Source organism: Triticum urartu, chromosome 6A, assembly GCF_056163025.1.
Source record: "Triticum urartu cultivar PI428250 chromosome 6A, HENAU_Tu73, whole genome shotgun sequence".
NCBI lineage: Eukaryota > Viridiplantae > Streptophyta > Magnoliopsida > Poales > Poaceae > Triticum > Triticum urartu.
In genome coordinates this window covers 193,300,730-193,318,696 of record NC_141878.1, presented here as the reverse complement: position 1 = coordinate 193,318,696, position 17,967 = coordinate 193,300,730, and positions in this window count along the sequence as shown.

The following is a 17,967-nucleotide window of genomic DNA, read 5'->3' as shown; positions in this document are numbered from 1 at the left end:
CTGGTCGAATGGGGTCTCCTGCGGGATTGGGACGGGGATTTTTCTCATGGAGAAGGTAATCAACATAATTAGCAAAATATTCACTCATCTCTTATCGCAGTCCGTCCTTCACTATTAATCAACCGATGGAAATCACCGTGGAATCATTTTTGTTCTAGCTGATCCGTGGGTGTTCATCCATGTGTCCACAGTGCAAGCACAAATCAGGCAACTATTGTCGTGGCCAGTCAGAAACGAAGTTCTATCTCACCATTCCGGATGACTTCAGGGACCGCTCGGTATGTTTAATCTCAACCTACCACGGTCGGCATGGCCTAAATTTGTGAACATATATCGTCTGTTGCTACATTATCCATATATTTGCATCAAATCTTTGTTACATTATCTATTTTTAATTCTATATTTTTTTACTTTGCTTTCATCTATATATAGGCCTATTCTATCAGTTACTCCCATATTTGCATCTTGCTCTGTTATTTCAATATATCTAATTTACGATCTTAATTTTCATTTCAAGCAGTACATCCCTTGCTTTGCAAGAACAGGACTAGAAGGAAATCTTGGGATTTACTTTGCTGATGACTCCCAGGATGTCATATTGACAATGCAGCATGGATTTACAATGACGGTTAGCGTAAAACTTGATAGAGATGGTCACTCCTATTTTAATGCGGACCTTTGGAGAAAAATGTCTAAGTGTTACGAACTAAAAGCTGGCAATAAAATTCTAGTGCATGCACCACAACCTGGTCTAATTAACATGGATGTTTACTTCCCCAACGTCATCAGCCGATCAAAGTTTGATCGAGGTTAGTATCCTTTCAACTTTCTCCATGATGTCTTATTACTATTTAAGCAACCAATTGATCACTATTTAAGCAACCAATTGTGATATCATATTCTGACTCCGTTCTTAGGCAGTAACAAATTCTATTTACCAATTTATGCGTACTATATATTCTTCTGCCATGTTCTGAATATATAATACCTTTCTTCCTTTTAAGCAGGATATGTTGGATGCATAGTGAACGATCTATATGTTACTAAGCGTACCAAATTTTAGTGGAAAGACTTGAAGCATGTCATAAACTTTGTTGATAATCTGAAAGAGATAGCACAGCGTATGAACGTTGGATTTTGGATGGGATTAATTAGACCTATGGTGCACACACTAAACAAGACCAATTGTGTGCACAAAACGCTGGTAAAAAGTCTTATTTTAATGTTGATGCTCATAAACTATATATATCTTCAACGATATGTTACAATTGTTTTTTATTCTACATGTCAACAGAAATTGCCCCTGTAGCAGTTCCTGGATCGATTTCCCGGCGTGGTCGAATTACACTTGTGCCTGCTAATAACGCCAAAGTGATTTCAAGGTACTGCATTTCCCGCAGAAATGGAACCATTCAAATTAACAAGTTCTCGCTTCTCGTGGCAATGCATCCATATTGGAAAATTGGAGACACTGTTCTACTCATGCTCTACCAAGGCACGGGAGGGCTCTTCCTTTTCATTGACGAGATGCCGAGTCGCTGTGATCAAGCTGCTTCCAGTGGATAGTTGTGGTTGTTGGCCCTCATCCTCTTAAAATGTGCTAGGTGTTACTATATATGTTAAGTATGTAGATATGGAACATATGGTTGTTGGCCCTTAGCCTCTTAAAATGTGATAGTTGTTACTATGTTAAGTATGTAGATATGGCCCATATGGTTGTCAAAACCGTGTTATGAAGATCCTCCTTTTGTCGAATAATGTAACCACTATATATATGTTACTCAAATGTTGTTACCCAAGTTCATAAGTTTTCATGAAAAGTATTAGTATCGTACACAGTTCAATGACTTTATGTGTGTGCCCGATGTCCAGAAGGCATTTGCATATTAACTGTCCATATTGCAAATTCACACACATGTTAACATAAGGAAACGTATGTGTAACATACTAATCATCACACACGAGTACTCGCAGACGTATCATGTGTGATACTCCGCCACTACAAGAAACTAGTTTGCATTTTTCAATGTTTTTTGTACACATAGAATCGCACACTAAGTAACTGCATTACCCATCTGTGTTGTAATTTCTCATCGCAAACAGTTCATTCGAGTCGGCTATTTGCCACGTATACACACATCTTGTTTACACAAATCATTTGTGTTCTTTTGCCTCATCGCAAACAGTTCATCCATGTGAACTGTATGCCGCATATCACACACTTCTTGTTAAGTCGAACCCTTTCTGTTGTGTTCCCTAATCGAAAACAGTTCGTCCGAGTTAAGCGTATGCCGTATATTGCACACACATTGATATGGATGCCCATTTATGTTGTTCTACCTCATCGCAAACAGTTCGAATGGATTAACAGTGTGTCCTGCATCGCACACACATTGTTATGGCTGCCTGTTTCTGTTGTTCTGCCTCATCGCAGACAGTTTGAATGGATTAACCGCGTGTCCTACATCGCACACGGAACTAAAATCTGAACCGTGTTTGATGGCTCCGCCATTGCAAATGTTTTGCACCTTTTGGGCGGGTTTTTTAGACCATCGTTTGCGATTATTGCATCGCACACAGTTTTGGCAAAGGGTCTCTGATCATAGTGTCGTGTTAGCAGTATCCTGCAGTAGTGCAAGTATAACAAAGTCAGTCAAAATAGTAACATTAGCAACAAGAACGGTCACATCCTCACAGATACCGATAGGTATGGTTGTTGATTTGTCAGCCATTTGCAAAGATATTTCAGTAGGTGTGAGTTTATTCAAATCAAGTCTTTTATATAAAGAGAAAGGCATAACACTAACACCAGCTCCTAAATCACACAAAGCAGTTTTCACATAATTCTTTTTGATGCAGCAAGGTATAGTTGGTATTCTCGGATGTCCAAGTTTTTTAGGTACTCCATCCTTAAAAGTATAATTATCAAGCATAGTGGAGATTTCATCTTCTGGTATTTTATGTTATTTGTGATGATGTCTTTCATATACTTTCATAAGGAGGCATTTTCAAGATATCAGTCAAGCGAGTACGCAAAAAGACTGGCCTCAGCATTTCAGCAAAGTGTTCAAATTCTTCATCATCATTCTTTTTAGTTGACTTAGGTGGAAAATGCGTAGGTTTTTGAACCCATGGTTCACTTTCTTTACCATGTTTTCTAGCAACGAAGTCTCTTTTATCATACTTTTTATTCTTAGGTTGTGGGTTATCAAGATCAATAGGTGGTTCAATCTCAACATCATTGTCTGGTTATTTATTTATTGGTTGAGTGTCTTCATGAACATCATCATTATGCTTTTCATTATCACTAGGTGAATGTTCATTACCAGATTGAGTTTCAACATCTGAGATATAAGTTTCATTATTATTATCAGGAGGTTTCTCTATTTCAGGTTCACTAGGAGCATGTATAGTCCTATCATTTTTATTTTTATTTTTCCTTCAAGCAGAACAAGGTGCACTAGTGTTAGCTCTTTGTGAATCTTGTTCAATTCTTTTTGGGTGTCCCTCAGGATAAAGTGGTTCCTGAGTCATTTTACCTCATCTAGTTGCAACTCTAATAGCAAAGTCATGCATATTATTATTCATTTCATCAGGCAATTCTCTTTGAGATTTAGCAACTTGTTCTAACTGGGTTTGAACCATAGAAGCAAGCTTTCCAACACCACTAACTTCATTTGATATTCTAAACAACAGCTCACTCAAGCGAGCAATCATATCATAATTTTATTTCAATTATTCCATAACATTTGCATTGAAGTGATGTTGTTTCCTAATATAGTTTTCAAACTCATAAAGGCATTGAGTAGGATGCATATTGTGAGGATTATCATTATCATTGAACTTCATAAGAGAATTTACATCTACCACCTTAGGAGGAGGTGGTGTATTAAGCCCATTTATTTCTTCAATAGGAGGTAAACTTTTAGTATCCTCGGCTTTAATACCTTTTTCCTTCATAGATTTCTTTGCCTCTTGCATATCTTTAGGAGTGAGATATAATATACGCCTCTTCTTCGGAGTGGGTTTAGCCGGTGATTCAGGAAGAGTCCAATCATCATAATTTTTCAATATTGTCGGGTGGTAGGTGCGACATATGCCAACGGGTGGCTTATCATTGTGGGAGCCAGTAAGACGTCGCCAGTGCCTGGAAATGGGAGGAGTCGAAGACATGCACGCCGGCGAATCTTACCCAGCTTTGGGGCTCTCCATGGAGATAACACCCCTACTGCTGCTCTACGGGGTCCCCGCATGATCACTAGATGAACAAGTAGCTACACAATGCTCCTTGAGCTGTTCGGTGGGAGGGGGAAGAAGGGCACGGCTGGCTTGCTTCTCCTCCTTGTGTGTGTCTAAATCTAGCTGAGGGTCAAACCCTTTGCATGGGTGCCCTGGGGGGTTTATATAGGCCTACCCCCCGGGGGTACAATGGTAATCCGACAAGGCGCGGGGCCCAGCCGTCTGTGACCGCGCTCGCCGGCTTCTGCGCCGACTGCTGGGGCCCACCGGCTGGTGGGTCCCGCCGGCTACCAACTCCTTGGCAACAGGCAGGCCCCACTGCCAAGGGTCTTGTCAATGGCTGGTTACTGTTGCCTCATCCTGATGACGAGGGCTTCATCGAGGTAAGCGTGGCTATAGTGCCGCCGTCCGGCGGGCGATTACCGTAGCCTTACCGCGTCTTATCTCCTTAATGGGGCGTCTTCTTCGAGGGGGGAAGCGAGCCGGCTACGGGGAGCCGGCCCCGTCTCGGGCCGACTGGGGGAGGCCAGGCCGCCTTCGGGTGTCTCTCTGCCCGAAGGGGCCCACCGCCCGTGGGCCGTACTGGTAGCCTGTCGTGGATGACATCAGGGTCAATCATGGCAACAGTGCCGTGCCGGACGGGTCATGGCCACTCCGTACGGTGCACTGTGCCAAGCGTGCTCCGGGATTCGGGGGTGCCAGGCTTTACTGTAGCCACGCCCCGTCTCATCGCCGCTAGGTGGATGCAAACTTTGAGGGTACGGTCTCGACCGCTTTATGGGAGCCGGCTTCTTGGAGTCGGCCTCCTCATGGACGGCTTCTTGGAGTCGGCATCTTGGAGCCGGCTTCTTCGAGTCGGCCTCCCATGGTTTTCTTCATGAGGGGTAAAGTCGAGCCGCCTTCTTCGAGCTGGCCTGGGTGACAGCCAGCAAGGGGAAGGCGGCCCCACGTCTTAGACTCCTGAGAGCCGGATGGGCTCGTAATTTTTTTAGAAGGGCCAGGGGAAGCTGGCTAGGCTACCCATGGCTATTTACTCCGACAGTAGTCCCCGAAGCTGATCGAGCTTCAAGGCGGACAGAGGGACGAGAAGCTTGGTCAGCTTCCTATCCTGAAGAGCCGGCTTGCTTGTGCACGCCGACTTCAGAGAGCTCCGGTTCTCGTAGGCGGGAACGCGGACCACGTGGCGAGGAAATCCTGCCAACGCACGCGCGCGACGGGACGTCGCTGCAGGCCTGGGCCCGCCACTCGCAGGCCTCAGTCCGAGCACGGATCTTCCGTGGCCCACATGGGCCGCTCGCCTTGCCGCGGCGGTTTTATTCTGCCATCATGGCACAGTAATCGTGGGACGTGGGGGAGTGGGCACGATCAATCCCCACGCTTCCCCACGCCGCGCCTCCTCGGTTCCGCCACGCGAGCCTATAAGTAGGGGGAGGAGGGGGAGCGACAGAGGTTCGCACGCTCTCTCTCGCTCCGCCCCTTCTCGTCCTCCTCTCTTCCTCTCGTTGCCGCCGCAACCTCCCGTCTCAGCGCCGCCGCGCCGCCACATCGTCTTGCTCCCATGGCGCTGTCGAGCTCATGGGACGGCTCCAACGTCCATGAGGACCATGTTGCGTTCCTCCGCCAGACTCGGTGCCTGCCCGACGCCAACCTCATGCGGGTCCGCCTGGCGCCGGAGACGAAGATCTCGCCGGCACCGGAGGAGGGCGAGCGGGTCGTCTTCCGCTCGCACTTCCTACGCGGCTTCGCCTTCCGGCGAGCGGATTTCTACGCTCCTTCCTTGAGTTCTACAACCTTCAGCCGCATCACCTCACGCCCAATGTGGTGATGCTGCTGTCGGCCTTCGTCTCCCTCTGCGAAGGCTTCTTGGGGCTGCTCCCTACGCTGGAGCTCTGGGGGGAGTTCTTCCAGAGCAAACTCGGCACCGTCGTCGCCGGCGTGCCCGCCCCCTGCGGGGCCTTCATCGCCATGAGGAGGGCGGGCGAGAACAACCTGTTCCCGCCCATCCCCCTGATCCAGTCGGTGAAGATCTGGCAGAAGTCATACTTCTATGTGAGGAACGTCGCCGAGCAAGGAGACCATGTCAACCTGCCGGCTTACGTAGCCGGCCCGCTGGCTGGGAGGCAGCCCTCATGGAGTTTCTGGTCCCAGTCACTGTCTCAGGCCGGGAATGCTGCCGTCTCCCGGCTTCGGGTGATGATCAAGTCGGAAGGTCTGAGTGGGGCCGACTTGGTGGCCGCCTTCGTGGAGCGCCGGATATCTCCTCTCCAAAGCCGGCCCCACATGATGTGCCAGATGAGCGGCCGGTTCGACCCATGCCGGCTGAGCACCAGGGAGATGCCTCATGCAGAGGTATCGTACATGGTAAACTACATCTCCAATTGCAAGCTCGCCGAGGACTGGTGATACGGCAAGGCGCCGTACTCTCACGCCAACCCTCCGCCCGTGGTAAGTTTTCCTTTTCTTATTCTTGTTGGTGGCCGGCTTCACGATGGCCGGCTTTTGATCAGTCGGTTCTTCTTAGCAGAACCCTCTTCTCCCGCCGACGACCGGGGCAGCGGGGATAGAACGCTAGTACGCCCCCGACCGCACGGCGGACGACGTCGATGACCCGGACTTGGGGGCGGCCGCCATGGAAGACGCCGTCGTGGGGGACGACGCCGAGCCCGGGGGCACAAGGCTCACTGCCAGCTTCGAGGACTGGCCGGATGATTTCGAAGTCGAAGTCGCCCCGCGTCGCCAGCCGCCGGCCGACCATCAGGGCGCGGGCTCGTCCATCGCGCCGGCTGCCGGCGGCGGTGCACAGAAGCGTCGGGCCGCTTCAGGCCTCTTCGGCAGTCGGCCGAGGAAGTCCAAAGCCTCCACCGCGGCGACCAAGCGAGACAAGGCGGCTGCGAAAGCGGCCCGCTTCAGAAAGGCGGTGAAGCAGCCTCAGGCGGTCTCAGCGTAAGTCGTCAATTGCCTTGTCGCATGCTCTACATCATTCTCTTCTTGTTCGAGCATTCTTCTTAATTTCTTCCGCTTGCTGGGCAGGGCGCCGCTTTCCCTTGAGCGTGGTCCGGGCGGTTCCGTAGTTGGGCCGACTGGAGGTTCTTCAAGCTCCCGCCGCGTGGACCCCCGCGCCGACCTCAGGGAGGCCACAGAACGGAACACACGTGAAGCGCGGGAGGAGCGCGAGGCGGTAGAGAAAGCGGCCGCCCAGGCGGCGAGGGAGCAGCCGACGTGGTAGCCAAGGCCCAGACGGAGGCGGCGACCGTGGAGACGGAGGCGGAGGGTTCGCGCAACCAGCCTCCGCTGCTCGCCATTCCCCTCCGGGCCGTGGCCCCCGACACCCCATTGCCCTTGGCGGAGGAGATCGTCCAAGACCCGCCGCTGATGGAAAGGGGGGAGGACCCTGTGGCCTTTGCGAGGAAAGCGCCGCCAGCAGCGCCAACCGGAGCGGGCCAAGGTGGCCAATCGTCAGCGGCGCCAGAGGGGCCAACCGGGGGTGAGCCGGAGAACAGAGCCGGCCTCGAGGTGCAGCCGGCGACGGGCCGGTGCGTAGGGGGAGGCGCCGCTCCGCCGGAGTTGCACCGAGTCGCGGGCGCAGGCCAGTCGGTGGAAGATCTGGAGGCGGCCAGCACTGCCACGTCCGAGTGGACTCCCAGCGGGGGGACTGGCGAGCTGAATGTGGCGGCTCAAGCGGTCCGGAGCCGGCTGCAAGCTCAGGCCGCCCTGCTGCAACAGTTCACCCAGGAGTTCTTGTCGACGCGAGCCACCATCCGGGTGAGTCCTTCGTTCTTGGATGCTTTGCTCTCTTAATTTCTTCCATGGGGGTGCGTCAGCGCACCCACTGGGTGTAGTCCTTGAGATTCGGGCCGACTGCTGCGCAGTCGGGTCGGATCTTTCTTGACGGCTACCTTATTTTTGTCTCTTGTCTGAACTTCCAGGAATATCACAACCTCCATGATGCCGCCTTCAACTCCCAGGCTCGGGAGTTGAGCCGGAGGATCGACGACCTGGCCGACAGCCAAAGTAAGTACTCGATCTTGTCTGTCTCCTGTGGGGGCGCGTCAGCACACCCACTGGGTGTAGGCCCCGAGATTCAGGCCGACTACTGAGCAGTCGGGTCGGATCTTTCTTGACGACTCTTTTCTTACTAGTTTTTCTTTTTCTTTGTCTTCAGGGGCCAACGCCGACTTGAGGAAGGAGCTCGGCGAGGTGAAGGCCGCCCTTCATACCAAGGATGTCGAGTACGCTGCCTTGGTCCAGGAGCGTGATCGCCTGGCCAAGAAGCTGGCCGACTAGGAGAAGAGCCACAAGGCGGCCCTGCAGGCGGCGCAGGATAGCGAAGCCGCCCTGAAGGCAGAGTATGAGACCGAGGCGGCGAGCTGGGCTGAGACCCGGCGAGCCCTGGATGAAGGCTTCGGCCGGATCGAGGATTTGATCGACGGTAAGCTGCCTTCCTCGCCCCTCTCCTGCCCTTGTCGCCTGGGTTTTTGGCTTAACTTGAGCTGCTGCTTGTTTTTTGGTGCAGACTACTTCCCCGGCTATTCCGCCTTCGCCGCCCAAAGCATTGAGGCCCATCGCGAGGCGTGCCGTCAGGCGGGGGCCAACATCGCGCCGGATGTGAACCGGACGCTTGAGGAGCAGCTCTTGGCTGTCCAGGCGCGGTTGCAGCCGGCTCATCGGATGCTTCGCTGGCTCCAACGTGCCGGGGGCGCAGGTGTTGGCCACCCTCTGGCCCGGCGAGACGATCCCCCGCACCCCAAGCCGAACTGCCGACTGGCTAGAGGTCGCAGTCGGTCGCTTTGAGGCTTGGAAGGCGTCGGCGGCCCGCCTCGGAGCCGGGCGGGCGTTGGAGTTTGTTCGGGCTTGGTACCCAGGGCTGAGCCTGGACCAGCTGCGCACTTGGCGGATGGAGGCTGACGCGGAGCTGGAGGAGGTGAGGCCGGCTATCGCCCAGCGAGCTTCGACGATCGCCGAGTGCACCGACATCAGCGTTTTCGCACCCGAAATCGATGATGACGGTGTTGCTCAGCCGGAGGAGTGGTTCGGGCTGAACCCGGCGGTGGGCGAGGACTCGGCGGAGGAGAGTGCCTCCAGCGACGAGGGCGAGGATGATGAAGAGGAGGACGGCGAAGACATCGAGCCAGCTGGTGGAACAACCGGCCGACCTCAGGCCGACCGTGCCTCCAGCAACGAGGCGCGTGGAAGCACGCCCTCTACGGGAGGCGGTGACCAAGCCGAAGTTCGCCAGCCGGCCGCTCCTTCAGCCGGCACGACCATCTCCGCCAACCAGTCCGGCTCGTCGGTCGCTCCGCCAGCTTGACCTGCCGTCTTTATCTTTCCTGCTTGTTGTCTTTTGAACAATCTTCATTAAGTTTTCGCAGTTCCACCCACTGGGGTGTATCCAAACTATGTTGAATGCTGGCCTCTCGGAGGTCTTTTATGTAAATATTGTTATGTGCATGTTTGGTTTCCATTCGCGTATGCTTTTTATCCTTAGGCCTTTTCCTTTGCTGCCTTCCCTCTTCGGGGAGGCAAGTACTTGAGCTTTCTTGGATTGAAGTGAAGTGAATGGAAACCGACCGGCCGGCTACTCTGGTAGCCAGTCGGCGGTGGGAGAAAAAACCGGCTTTTGTTATATTAGTCCGTTAGTCCCTAGCCGTTTTTTGTGTGGGCGCCCGTTCCTGCCTTTAACTCTTGCTAGCCGGACAGCCGGTTCTTCGAACTGCGACTTTTGGCAAGAGAAGGCTTGGGAGCCGGCACACTACTTGTCTGACTGCGGGTAGGACTTCTAATATAACTCCAGTCGGCCAGTCCCCGAGCCGACTAGTCGAACCCGGTGCCGGACGGAACAAGTAAATGAAATGACTAGGTCATAAGCATGATACTTTTCATTCATAAATAAGGGATGGCAGTCCCCGAGCCTTCCTCGGGGGGCCTATTGTCTCGTACTTAATACAAAAGTTAGCGTGATACATACTGCGTTTCAACTGTAAAATCTTCGAAGGAGGTTGGCGTTCCATGGTCGTTCCGACTCCTTGCCGGAGTCGTCTCTCTTGCGTGCCTTCGGCTTCTGTGCGTCGATCAGGTAGTAGGAGTCGTTGCCTAGAGCTCTGCTGATGACGAAGGGGCCTTCCCAAGGGGCCGAGAGTTTGTGCTGGCCAGCTGTTCGCTAGATCAGCCGGAGCACAAGATCGCCCTCTTGGAAAGATCTTGGCCTGACCTTCCGGCTGTGGTAGCGGCGCAAACCCTGCTGGTAGATGGCAGACCAGCTGAGGGCTAACAGCCGGCTTTCTTCCAGCAGGTCGACGCCGTCTTCTCGTGCTTCCTTGGCCTCCGCTTCCGTGTACATGGTTGCTCGAGGCGAGTCGAACTCGATGTCAGTTGGGATGACCGCCTCGGCACCATACACAAGGAAGAAAGGGGTGAAGCCGGTTGACTTGTTTGGGGCAGTGCGCAGACTCAGGACAGCCGGCAGCTCATCGAGCCAACAGCCGGCTGAACGCTCCAGAGGTACGACCAGTCGGGGCTTGATGCCGGAGAGGATGAGGCCGTTGGCTCGCTCGACCTGGCCGTTTGACTGCGGGTGGGCGACGGACGCTAAGTCCAGCCGAATACCTTGGGCTGCGCAGAAACGTGCCAAGGCTCCTTTGGCAAAATTCGTGCCATTGTCGGTGATGATGCTGTGTGGCACGCCGTACCGAGTTGTTATGTCTGCGATGAATGTTACAGCAGTCGGCCCATTCAGCCTCTTGATCGGCTTTGCCTCAATCCACTTGGTGAATTTGTCCATGGCGACGAGCAAATGCGTCATGCCGCCGCGCGCCGTCTTGAATGGGCCCACCATGTCCAGTCCCCAAACGGCGAAGGGCCAGGTGAGGGGAATGTTCTTGAGTGCCGAAGCCGGCATGTGTTGCTTGGAGCTGAAAAGTTGGCACCCTTTGCAATGTTTAACTAATTCTTTGGCGTCATCCAAAGCAGTCGGCCAGAAGAAACCATGGCGGAAGGCTTTGGCAACAAGTGATCTTGAGGCCGCATGGTGGCCTCATTCTCCTTGGTGAATGTCTCTGAGGATTGCAATGCCCTTCTCTTGCTCGACGCACCGTTGGAGGATTCTAGTGACACTGCACTTGACTAGTTCTCTGTTGATGATTGTGTATGCTCCGGCTCGATGTTGGACTTGTCTTGCCTCTGCTTCGTCAGCCGGCAGATCTTGGTTTACTAGGAAGTTGAGGATGGACTGAGCCCATGATGGAGCCGCGACTTCTCCTACTACCAAAGTGGCTACCGCCACCAGGGTGGGCGGGCTGGGTGGTGAGATGCTGGAGTCGGTCGCCGGCTGTTGTGCTGGTGCAGTCCCCGGCCCGGCTACCGCAGTCCCCGAGCTGGGTGTGGCAGTCCCCGAGCCGGTTGCCGAAGTCCCCGGGCCGGCTGCGGGAGTCTCGGGGTCACCTGCTAGGTTCTTCAAGCCGGACCCGGCCGCATCGGGGTCAGGCGGTACGAAGATGGAGTCGGACTCTGGAGACGGCTTGAGGAGGCGTTGTAGAGCGACGCCGGTTGGAATTGCTTGCCGAGTGGAGCCTATTCGAGCCAGGGCATCGGCTGGCTCGTTGTCGGCTCGCGGTACGTGGAGGAACTCGCATCCTTCAAAGTATCCGCTGAGTTGTTGAACCAGGAAGCGGTAGCTCGCCATGTTTGCGTCCTTGGCATCCCAGTCGCCGGATGATTGCTGGACCACCAAGTCCGAGTCGCCATAGCATAGGATCCGGCGAATGCCGAGTTCTTTGGCAAGCCGGAGCCCGTGTATGAGCGCCTCGTACTCGGCCACGTTGTTGGAGGCGGCAAAGTGAATTTGCAGCGTGTATCTGAGCTTGTCGCCCTTGGGAGAGGTAAGGACGATGCCGGCTCCCAAGACGGTGCGCATCTTGGACCCGTCAAAGTGCATGCGCCAATGGGTGGAGTCAGGAGCCGGCGGCAGGTACTGGGTCTCGGCCCAGTCGACGAGGAAGTCGGCCAGTGCTTGGGACTTGATGGCGGTGCGGGGCTGGTAGAAGATCGTGTAAGGGGCCAGCTCGATGGCCCATTTTGCCACCCGGCCGGATGCGTCCCAGCTGCCTATGATCTCGGCCAGCGGGGCGGTGCATACGACCGTGATGGGGTGCTCTTAAAAGTAGGGCTTCAGCTTCTTGGCATTGAAGTACACGCCGTAACACATCTTCTGGTAGTGCGGGTAGTTCTGCTTTGAAGTGGACAGCACCTCGCTCAAATAATACACTGGCCTCTGGACCGGCTGGGCTCGGCCTTCTTCTAGGCGTTGGACTACGATGACGGTGCTGACCACCCGGCTGGTTGCGGCAATGTAAAGGAGCATGGGCTCTTTCTCAGTCGGCGCCGCCAGGACGGGCGGCGTGGCCAGCATCTTCTTCAGCTCATGAAAAGCTTGGTCGGCCTGGTCGTTCCACTCGAAGTGAGTGTTCTTCTTCATGAGGCGGTAGAGGGGGAGAGCCTTCTCTCCGAGCCGGCTGATGAAGCGCTTCAAGGAGGCCAGGCATCCGGTGAACTTTTGGATGTCTCGAAGCTTGGTGGGGATCGCCATTCTCTCGATGGCCTTGATCTTCACCGGGTTGCATTCGATGCCGCGTTCGGAGACCAGGAAGCCTAGGAGCTGGTCAGTTGGTACTCCGAACACGCATTTCTCGGGGTTGAGCTTGATTTGGAACCGGCGTAGGTTCTCAAACGTTTCCGTGAGGTCTCCCAGCAGAGTGCCGCGCTTCTCCGTCTTCACCACAATGTCGTCCACGTAGACGTGAGCGTTCCTGCCGAGTTGCTTGAGGAGGCACTTCTGCATGCAACGCTGAAAAGTGGCACCAGCATTTCTTAAGCCGAATGTCATAGTCAGGTAGCAGAAGGCTCCAAATGGCGTGATGAAGGCGGTCTTCCGGCGGTCGTCCGGATCTAGCTTTATCTGGTGATATCCTGAGTAAGCATCCAAGAAACTCAACAGCTCGCATCCGGCCGTGGAGTCTATCACTTGGACAATCCTTGGTAGGGCAAAGGGATCTTTGGGGCAAGCCTTGTTGAGGCTCGTGTAGTCTATACACATGCGCCACTTGTTTTTCTTCTTTAGCACAAGGACCGGGTTGGCGAGCCATTCTGGAAAGAAAACTTCCATAATGAAGCCGGCTGCCAGAAGCCGGGCTATTTCCTCTCCCACAATCCTGCGTTTCTCCTCCGACAGTCGGTGAAGGGGTTGTTTGACTGGCTTTGCGTCTTCTCGGACGTGTAGTTTGTGCTCGGCGAATTTCCTCGGAACACCCGGCATGTCCTTGGGGGACCATGCAAAGATGTCCCGATTCTCACGGAGGAAATCGGCGAGCTCGCCCTCCTATTTGCTGTTCAGGTTTGCCCCGATGACGGCAAACCTCTCCGGATGCTCGGTGTCAAGAGGTATCTTCTTCGTCTCCTTGGCCGGCTAGAAGGATCCTTGAGCGTCGTGCTCCTTGGGGTCGGGGGACACGGCCGAATGCTTGCCGGCTATGGCAACGACTCGGTCCAACATCTTCTTCTCCGCGGCAATCACAAGGGACTCGGCCAGCCGGCTGCTGGCTGCCGCACACTCAGAGGACTTCTTGTAATCGCCGGCTACCGTGATGACGCCTTTGGTGCTTGGTATCTTCATCTTGAGGTATGCATAGTGGGGAACTGCCATGAATTTGGCCAAGGCAGGTCGGCCAAGCAATGCATGGTAAGGGCTCTCCAGGTCCACCACTTCAAACCAGATCACTTCCCGACGGAAATGCTCCTTGTCCCCAAAAAGTACATCGATCTTGATCTTGCCAATGGGGGCGCAGGACAGGCCGGGTACGATGCCATGGAACACTGTTCGAGTTGGCATGAGCTGCTTCGTCTTGACATTTAGCTTCTCCAGGGTATCACGGTACAGGATGTTGATGCTGCTCCCGCCGTCTATCAGCACGCGGGAGAAGCGGGCAGCGCGTTTGTCCATCGCGAGGGTGGCTTCCAGGACCAGCGCATAAGAGCCGGGAGACGGCATCACCTCTGGATGGTCGGCCCGGCTCCAGCTGATGGGCTTTTCTGAACAATGTATGTGTCTGGCGGGGTCGGCAGCGACCACGCTAACTTCCTGGTGCTCTCGGCGTTTGCTGTGCCGGTCTTCGGGCTGGCTTGTAAAGATGATGTAGGTTGCTTGCTCGTCAGGGAACTCGTCATGCACGGCTCCGACCGTGGGCCGAGCTGCCGGAGGCGGCGGAGGCGGAGGCGGCGCGAGCCCCTCGCCTTTGGAGATTCGGGTGAGCCAATGGCACTTCCGGGTTGTGTGGTTGGACGGCTTCGCGCCGCTGTGGAACTTGCACGGGGTGTCGAGAGTTTTCTCATAGGAGAAAGCCGGCTGCCAAGCCGGCCGGCCGCCCTTGGGTTTCTTGGGCGCGGGCCGCCCTTCAGGCGGCACGTCTTCAACTGTGGCCACCTGCCGACTGGCGGGAGGCGGCGCGGGGCCCTTGCGCTTGTGGTTGTTCGAGTGGGGGCGTCGGCCGGAATCCCCAGCCGGCGTCTTGGGCACCGGGTTGAGTACCTTTCCGGACGTGTCTGCCCGAAGCTCGGTCTTCATTGAGGAGTCGGCGGTCACATATTTGTCCGCTATGTCCAGAAGCTCGTCGAGGGTAGCCGGCTCGTCGCAGAGAAGCTTGTGCTTGAGGAGGGTACCTTCTCGGCACCCGGCTGTGAAGTACTCAATGGCTTGCACCTCGTGCACCCCCTCGCAAGAATTGCGGAGCTCGGCCCAACGCGTGAGGTAGTTGCGAGTGGACTCGGCCGGGCCCTGTACACACAGGGAGAGCTGCCTGGGCTTGGGGGCCCGCTTGTAGGTGCTGGTGAAGTTGCGGATGAAAGCTTCGGTGAAATCTAGCCAGCTATTGATGCTGAGAGGCTTGAGGCTGTTGAGCCAGGTCCACACTGTGCCTTGCAGCATGAGGGGCACGTACTTCACGGCAACGCGCCGGTTGCCGTTGGCTATGCTGACCGCCGTGGAGTAGTCGATCAACCAATCTTCCGGCTTCACGGAGCCGTTGTACTTGGGCGTGTCTCTTGGGAGCGAGAACCCTTTGGGGAAAGGCTCGTCGCGGATGCGGGGGCCGAAACAAGGCGGGCCAACATCGTCTTCTTCTTCCAGCGCCAGGGATTGCGCCAGGCGGTCGATCCGATGGCAGGCGTCGTTCTCGCCGACTCCTTCGCGGCGACCTAGTCGGCCGCTGAGAGTCGGGTGTGCCACTGGCGGCGGGGTGGGATATCTCTCTCCACGGGGTCGAGGCGGAGGCGGGTTGCCCCGCCATTCCATGGCTCGGGGATGGCCGTCCGCGTCTCGCTCGATGGAGATTCGGGTCTGGCTTCGGCTGGCAGCCGGCTCTTTCTCGCGCCGCGCGCGGGTGTTGCTCGTAGTTGGCGTCCGGGACGTCGCACCGTGATCTCGGTGCAGGGGAGGGCTTCCCGCGTGGGCGTCTGCTTCATGTCGCCGCGCGGCTGCGTCAATCAGTTGCTGGATGCGCCGGGTCATGTGGGGGAGGTCTTCGGCCTCCAAGCCATCCAACTCGTCTACGGCCGCCTGGGCGGCACGCAAGTTCTCGAGCGGAGTGGCATAGACCGGGCGGTCGACTCCAAGCATGTCGGCGATGACGGCGCCGCGTTGCTTGACAAGGCCGGCCCGGCTTGGCCCGCCCGGGGCCGGCGTGCCGAAGGCGGCGAGGTCAGCTTCGTGCTGATAGGCCTCAGTGAGGCGTCTCACGGAGGCCAGCCTCCGGCCCTCTGCTAGGAGGGCGAGGCGGCGTGCCTCCAGTGCTTCGTCGTCGGCATTGGCCGGGAGGGGGGCGGACAAGTCATGGGCGCTCTCGTCGGCCGTGTCGCCGTGGCCAAAAACCATCACTTCGGTGGTGACAGCATCACAGCCGTCGGCTCGAGGAAGCGGGTCATTGTAGATCGTGACGTTGGTGGGGAAGGTGTCGTAGGAGGCCGTGTCGGAGTCGACAGGCATCGGGTCGGTGGAGCCAACCGACTCCAGGTTCGCAGCGGGCTCGCTGGAGTCATGGAGCTGACCGAGAAGGTTGGCGAGGTGGTCGGTGCCCGCATCTGAGGCGAGCTCGTCGGAGATGAGGGTTTCGTCGAGGAGATCGGCGAGGCTGCTCGCCGCGCAGATGCTGGTGACGCCTTGCAGCGCGTCGTGGCAAGCGCCATCGGGCGTGCCGGGCTGGCTACGCTCGCTAGGGAGGAAGAGGGTTCCCGTCCAGAACAGGTCTCCGGACGACGGTGCACCTGGCCCCACGGTGGGTGCCAAATGTCGGGTGGTAGGTGCGACATATGCCAACGGGTGGCTTATCATTGTGGGAGCCAGTAAGACGTCGCCGGTGCCTGGAAACGGGAGGAGGCGAAGACATGCACGCCGGAGAATCTTACCCAGCTTCGGGGCTCTCCGTGGAGATAACACCCCTACTGCTGCTCTGCGGGGTCCCGCATGATCACTAGATGAACAAGTAGCTACACAATGCTCCTTGAGCTGTTCGGTGGGAGGTGGAAGAAGGGCACGGCTGGCTTGCTTCTCCTCCTTGTGTGTGTCTAAATCTAGTTGAGGGTCGAACGCTTTGCATGGGTGCCCCGGGGGGTTTATATAGGCCTACCCCCTGGGGGTACAATGGTAATCCGACTGGGCGCGGGGCCCAGCCGTCTGTGACCGCGCTCGCCGGCTTCTGCGCCGACTGCTGGCGCCCGTCGGCTACCAACTCCTTGGCAACAGGCAGGCCCCGCTGCCAAGGGTCTTGTCGATGGCTGGTTGCTGTTGCCTCATCCTGATGACGAGGGCTTCGTCGAGGTAAGCGTGGCTACAGTGCCGCCGTCCGGCGGGCGATTACCGTAGCCTTACCGCGTCTTGTCTCCTTAATGGGGCGTCTTCTTCGAGGGGGGAAGCGAGCCGGCTGCGGGGAGCCGGCCCCGTCTCGGGCCGACTGGGGGAGGCCAGGCCGCCTTCGGGTGTCTCTCTGCCCGAAGGGGCCCACCGCCCGTGGGCCGTACTGGTAGCCTGTCGTGGATGACATCAGGGTCAATCATGGCAACAGTGCCGCGCCAGACGGGTCATGGCCACTCCGTACGGCGCACTGTGCCAGGCGTGCTCCGGGATTCGGGGGTGGCAGGCTTTACTGTAGCCACGCCCCGTCTCATCGCCGCTAGGTGGATGCAAACTTTGAGGGTACGGTCTCGACCGCTTTATGGGAGCCGGCTTCTTGGAGTCGGCCTCCTCATGGCCGGCTTCTTGGAGTCGGCATCTTGGAGCCGGCTTCTTCGAGTCGGCCTCCCATCGTTTTCTTCATGAGGGGTAAAGTCGGGCTGCCTTCTTCGAGGTGGCCTGGGTGACAGCCAGCAAGGGGAAGGCGGCCCCACGTCTTAGACTCCTGAGAGCCGGACGGGCTCGTAATTTTTTCAGAAGGGCGAGGGGAAGCCGGCTAGGCTACCCATGGCTATTTACTCCAACAAATATGTTATTAAGTAATTCTTCATCTTGTCCAACAGTTCGTTCCCTAAAAACACAACTAGCACAACTATCTAGGAAATCCCTAGAAGCATCGGTTAGTCCACTATAGAAGATTTCAAGTATTTCATTTTTGTTAATAGGATGATCAGGCAAAGCATTAAGTAATTGGCAAAGCCTCCCCCAATCTTGTGGGAGACTCTCTTCTTTAATTT